The 7,215-nt window shown below is 32.4% G+C and overlaps 1 non-coding gene across 1 annotated transcript; it reads right to left on the bottom strand.

The window, feature by feature from the left end:
* Positions 1 to 6,886: 6,886 nt before the first annotated feature.
* On the bottom strand, positions 6,887 to 6,958 carry TRNAD-GUC (transfer RNA aspartic acid (anticodon GUC)). The gene has a single exon. It is a non-coding gene; the product is annotated as a tRNA-Asp (tRNA).
* Positions 6,959 to 7,215: the final 257 nt, after the last annotated feature.

Below are 7,215 nucleotides of genomic sequence, written 5' to 3' on the forward strand. Positions count from 1 at the left end.
GGATCACTTGTTGATAAGACTCTAGCTGCTGTCAAATCCTTGATTGAGAATATGTCACTTAACTACCAATAGTTCAAAACTAGGGATAATCATATGGTCCAAGCAAAAAGTGTGAATGGTATTCAAGTTTCTTCTTCCAACAAAGCTCTAGAAACCAGAATTGATGAACTTACCTTTTTAGTGAAACAACTGATGCTACCCCTGCCACCACCACCACCATATAACCATCCACAAGTAACCACCTCTTCACCTTCTGAACCTTTATTAGAGGAATTTGTCAAGCAAATGGCTATAAATAGATTCCAATTTCAGCAACAAGTATTCGGACTTTGCAAACACAAATTTAATAGCTCGTCGTCATGCAACAAGCTCAAGGATCGAACCAACTACCTGCCCAAACAATAGTTAATCCAAAATGCCCTAATGTGAGTGCAATTTCCTCGAGATCCGTAAAAGTTGCAGAATCAGCCCTAGAAAAAAAAAATTGTCAGTGAAACACCTGAAAATAAACCTGAACCTTCTATTGTTGTTGAGGCTAAAAACAAGTATGTACCACAAATCTCTTTCCTACAAAGAGTATTGAAAAATAAGAAGAAGGAAGAGCATTCTGTTTTTCAAATAGAGTTACTTTCTGAAGTTGTTGATAAAGCTTATTCTGATTTGTTTTCAGCTGATTTTCCAAATTTTTCTGGTTTTGATGATACTTACTCATGTGATAATTGTACTAACACTAGCCTTTGTGTTGTTTGTGTTGAGATTGATGTTGCCTTGTAGGGTGATAGTGTAAATGAAGTTGTTTATGTAGTTGAAGCTCTTGACATCACGGCTGCCCCAAACATATCGTTCATTGAACAACCACCTTCTTTAGAGCCTAAACCACTTCCTGAGGATTTATATTATTCATCAAAGTTTCAACTTAAGCAGAAACATAAGAAGGGAATTTGATGGAACTTGGCTGACACTCGTGATATTATCCCATCCATATGTATGCATATGATCTCATTTAAAGATGGAACAAAAGCAGTGTGATGGCCTCGTAATCCTTTGATTCTTGATGTTATGAAAAATGAGATCACTTTCACGTGTCCATTCAACACTTTTACTTATCGAAGATCCTTCTTTGATCCTGGAATATAAGGCGAAGGAAATAATCAAAATTTCAAGATCAATGGACACTACCCAAACCTACTCCATGAGAGCCCCACTTTGAAAGAAGATATTGTAGAAGAGCTCTCTTTGGAAAATACTAATTATGTGATCTTTTATCCGCCTTGACTTTTCAAGTGTGTTCTTTCCTTTATCTCACTCTTATTTTATATTTATATTCTTTCATTGAGGACAATGTATGTTTTAAGCGTGGGGAGAGAACCATTTACTTTGTTTTATTTCATTCAATTTCTTTGTTTTTATTTGTTTTTTGACATGGAAAAAATGCATGTTTTTTTCCTGTGGTTTTTTAGTTACAACTCTGAGTACTTTCTTTGTCCTCTTGATTAAAGAATTATGGTGTGATGTGATTGATTCTTTTTGTGCATTCTTAGTATGGTATGTAGGACTAAACTCTAAATTATACATCATTTGTGGTAGATCAATTAACCTAGTGAGATTTTGAGCCTTTTAACGGATAACATTCAAAAATCCATCTCTTTCTTTCTTGTGTGATTTCACTCAAGTCTGTTAGTCTCTAGAACTTGAATTGACTCTTGTTGAAACTTTTTGTTTACTTATGCACATTGATATGATAAAGGCAACTTGTTTTTGTTTTGTTTATTTTTTTAGTCAATAACCAAAAAGCCAACCCTGAATAATATCATCCCTTGTTTGAAAATCCCTTTGAGCCTATTATCCTATTCTTTGTTTAAACTCATTACAAGCCTGAAAGTGAAAAACAATGTTATCATCCATTCATAAGATTGAAATAGTCTTGTTTGAAGTTGTGTGGGGTTGAATAACTATAGTTGTGATATTTCATTCAAAAGTTGACAGAAAAAGAAAAAAATATATGTAGAAAAAGAAGAACTTTTTTTTAAAAAAATAAGTGGAAAAAGCAAAGAAGGATGTCATTACATTTTCCTTCTGAAAAAAAAGAGAATAAAAAGATAAAAGAGAAGAAAAATCGTAGAAAAGTTGTTGTTTGAAAGTGGATGAATGTAGTTCAACTCCCGCAAGTTCTTTCATGTCTCTTTTTTCCCTTTGAATCTTAGCCTAGTACCCCTTAGGATTTATCTCACCCATACCCTGGCCAAGTTACAACCAAATAAAAGTCATTTGGATCTTTATGTGGATGTAATTCAATTATGGATGTTAGATCTTTTCAAGCTTATAGCAGTAATCTATTTCATGATGTGCTTTGAGTGTAAATAGTCTACCTAAACACTTGAGAGCTTAGTGAATTTTATCTTGTGAGGATCTTGCTGCTTTTGATGTACTCTTTGGTAATCTGTTTTTCATATTTGATTTGAATGTCACAAAAGAGTTACTTACTAATGTCATTTTTTTGAAGCTTAGACTTAAATTTTTGCTTGCACTTTGTATCTTGATAACCTTTGGAATTGCACGTTTTGTTTGTTCTTATTTTTTTCTGTCTTGAATTTTGAATTTATAATATTGCTCAGAGTGCAAAAGTTCAAGTTGGAGGAATTTGACCAGTGCATTTTGATGCATCTTCTTCTACTACTATACTTAGGCAAATCTATAGTTTATTCAATTATTTTTACTATTTTAGTGTGTTTTTATATTTAATTTTATTTTTTGGCTTTATTTTATTTTCGTACTTTATTTTCAGCATAAATAGTTATTTGATACTTTGTCACTATGCAGATCATAACTTGAGTTACGAGAATTGAATTGACACGTTCTAATAGGCATTGGAAAGTTGAAAGGTTGAGATAAAAGTTTCATGTTGAAGCCAGAAGCTGATTCAGAGTGAAGAAGGATCGAATAATTCATTTTAGTTCCAGACTTAAGAAAATACTTAGTTTTTGGGTCAACTTTGTATTTTTTCGGGTCGGTTGTTATTAGGACTGAATTCCTTTTCTTTATTTAAACAACTTAGTAGTTTTAGGATTGAGGGATTTAATATTCAGAAATAGAGAATATGGCATACAAATACCATGAAGAGCTAATTCCCAAAGAGTTGATTTGCTGTATTCGAATTCCACTTTGAGGTTTTTTTTTTATTTCAGTTTAATTTTGATTTCTTTTCAATCCTTCATATAAACTCGTTTGCTTAATTCGATTACTTTCATTTGCTTAATTAGATTGTTTCTTATAGGATAGAGTTGATTAAATTTGATTGTTTGTATGATCCTTAACTATAATCACGTTAGCATAGCTTTTTCGCTATTGTGTTCAATTAAGTCCCGTTTGCATAATTCACGTCTGCTTAAATTCGTTTGTTTAATTCGGAAATTAGGAACATACATCGTATAATACCAAATGCGTTTGTCATTGGGTATTGTAATCGAATGAGAATCGAATCCGCTAGGGACTTGAAATTACAAGAATCGATGATAAGTCGAAAATTGATACAGTAAATTAGCTTATTTATCAATTTTATTTTTATCTTTAATCATCTTCGACTTAAGTTCTAAACCTTAAAAACCCCTTTATTTTTATTCGTCTAGTTACAACATTCAAGAGTCCTTGTCATACGACATTCGAGTGTCGCTTCCGTTTTACTACACTTTTAAACTCATTTTTTCCCTGTGTGCGACAATGAATCACTTGTCCTTTTCTTGTTGTCCTTGGCGGACTTTAATAGTCATCCTTTCTTTATCAGTCCCTTAATTGCATCTTTCAGGTGGATGCAATCATCTGTGTTATGGTCATGGCCTTTATGGAAACAAAAATACATAGATTTAACTGTTCAGGAGGACTTTCTAACCAGGTATGGGTTCTTGATCCCGACTTCTTTGAACTTCTTGTTTGAATATTCTCTAAAAAACTTATCTCTCGTGAATTGTTAAATGGAGTATAGCCATCAAACCTGATTACATTACAAGCACCATATCCAATAACTAGAGTAGTGGAACATCACCATATTCACCCACTGGCTAACCATGACAACTCAATATGCCTTACACTGAATCACTGAGGCATATCAAATAACCTCACGACGTATACCGGGAAAACTTACATGCCATACACTAGATCATGAGATAAGCTCCACGTCTACACGACCAAACCACCAAGATAATATCCATATCCTTCCATGAATAATTTTCTCCATTATTTAGGAGTATCAGAATAATGAGGTATTCCTCTATCGGGGTCATTTGGATACCTCTCATATCCTCAAAGTATTAAGAAAAAACACAAATTATTTAGTAAGTTACCAAGATAATCACTCATCCTTCAATTAGATAATTGTAATGATTCCTTGTCTAGGATTGTAATATATCAATCACGTGAGACGTCTCCTCACATTCACTTTTTTATACCCAATATCGTTCTAAGATGTTATCACGACACAAATCTTTCATCTCAATTAGTATCTTAAGCAATTTAGGCCTCATACTCAAGTTATAATGCATATCTTAAAGTATCCTAACATAGAAGGCGTCTTAATTATAAGATGTCTAGCTCTTGCAGGGCAAGTTCCATGTTCACCCTTAATAGAACTCATGCCCATCATCATGTCATTGATGTCCCTAATCATCAACAACATACATACGAGACTTAAACATGGAAGAAATGAAGCTTACACATGATTATGGGAAAATTATAGGCTGACCGTAATACTGATTATAGTCGTAAAACATGAGCCAATTAGTATTACGGGTTGGTCGTAATATTGATTACGGGTGTAAAATGTCTAGTGCCTAAATTCCTACATTTTCGTCCCTTTTCCCAACATGGTACATCCTATATTACGAATTGACCGTAATTATACGCTACATCCCTAAAATGCCCAAAATCCTTGCCTCTTCACCTACACGCTCAAACAGTCCAACCAACTCTCAATCTCCTTTAAATTTGACCTTTCTATGAACCCTAAACATGTATTTAGCATCAAACCACATAAAAGTATAGCATAATCCTTTCACCTGATCATATCTCACATACAAATTGATCAACTAATCTACATGCAAAATTTTCTAATTTTTAAACTCAAGATCAAACCTAGGCTAAGAGATTCCACCTTTTTTCCTTGCTTCTGATTTCAAGGAGAATATTTGACTTTATTCAGCAGTTGATCTCGATGCTTCCACTTCAAGCCCTCGACTTTCCAATTGTATGACCACTTCCTATTTTCCTCAAGAAAATGACTTGATTTCTTCAACTTGGTTGCTTCCTTTAGAGGGAGAAGAAAGAGAGAGTCTGAGTTTTACTTTTGAAGAGAGAAAACGGAAAGAAGGGAATGAAATAATTCTCATATCTTTCTCTTTTTATACCTTTATACTAAAATGATTGAATTGCCATTTTTTTAGGTTTTATTTCCATTTACCCTTGAGGCATCCTACTCACCTACAAATGGAGATATTGAGATTAAGTGACAATTTATAAGGATATGTGATATTACAAATGCAACCTAGGGTGAAGCTACAACATATGAGATAAGTGATAGAGGTGTACATCAATATAGAGACTGAAACAAGGCCATATTGATAGTGGCATGCTTATACATGTCATACCAAAATTAAGAAAGATGTAGAAAACATATGTGATATTGTAGTTATTTGTTTCAAATAAATGAAGATAAAGTTTTGAGCCAATGGTTGAAAACTTCAACTTGTCCATCAGTTTTTGAATGATATGTATTGCTTAAAGCCAATGCAGTAATCAAATAATTGTGTAATTCCTTTAAAACATTGCAATGTCTGAAACCATGTTGGTGAATAGTCCAATTGTTTGAGATTTTAGGATTAATATAGATGTTATTAAGGTTGTTGTTGATGATATTTATTTCAAGAAAATTGTTGGAAGTCTAATGTATCTTACCGTTATAAGATCACATACCATTTTTAGTGTCAGCTTAATTAGCAGGTATATGTTAAAACCAACTGAGTTTCATTTACAATCTACTAAAATGATATTAAGGTATTTAAAAAGAAAAACTATTAGCTATGAGATATTCTACAAGAAAGTAGGGGAAACTACTTGCTTGCTTTTACGGATTCTGATTATGTAGAAGATAAAGAAGATTCTAAAAGCATATAAGATTATGTTTTCATATTAAGTTCAGGAGTACTGTCATGGATGTTAAAGAAGCAACCAACTGTCACTCTCTTAACAACTGAAGTCAAATTTATGGTGTGTGGAGCAATTGCATGTCAAGTTGTGCGGATGAGAAGAATTTTGAGAAATTTAAGTCATTATCAATAAAATTACATTGTCATCATGTGTGATAACAACTCAACAATCAAACTTTAAAAAAATCCTGTAATATATGGAATGAGGAAACATCTCAAGAGCAAATTGCAAAGTGGATAACTAAAGTTTTGAAGCTTGAGCTGAAGTTAAGAAAAAAGATGAAAATGTTTGATTTTAATAAGGGAAGAAATTAAATAATATTTTTTGTTGTTTTTTACTTTATTGTTATACGTTATAGGAATGATAATCTTGTTGTATTTATTTGTTCTGGTCTTTAAAAACTAATCTCTTATTTGATTACACAATCAAATCAAAGTTGTTTTAATTGACAATGTATGAATTTTCTATTAACACATGTATTCAATAAATAAAACTCATTTTATAAAAAAAAATGTACCTAATAATTTCTGACAGTTGAGAAAAAGCAGGGGTATAGTATGGGGGTACACACGAGTATGTTGTAGTTTATTTATTTTTATCAAATGAAATGACAGTTAATAGGGCCCAGAATAATTAAAAATCCGGTCCAGTATGGTTGTAAAACGAAATAATCAAAATAACGAATAAAAACCGCCGTTGCCGGGGATCGAACCCGGGTCACCCGCGTGACAGGCGGGAATACTTACCACTATACTACAACGACATGTTGTTGTTGTCGTTTTGGTATAATATTATACATTAATTAATCCATCGTCATCAATAGTGAAACTAATAGCATCCCATCTCATACCCTTGTAACATTCACCTGTGCTTTTTATTATTGGTCTTTTTCCGAATTTTTTAAAACTTGAATCTTGATTGAGATGTATATTAGCATAATATAATTCATTTATTTATTTTTATAAATAGTATTTGAAATGTTTCATATAAATTTTAAATTTATTTACATTTCAATAATTA

This window comes from Lathyrus oleraceus, chromosome 5 (genome assembly GCF_024323335.1).
Source record: "Lathyrus oleraceus cultivar Zhongwan6 chromosome 5, CAAS_Psat_ZW6_1.0, whole genome shotgun sequence".
NCBI classification, from domain to species: Eukaryota; Viridiplantae; Streptophyta; class Magnoliopsida; order Fabales; family Fabaceae; genus Lathyrus; species Lathyrus oleraceus.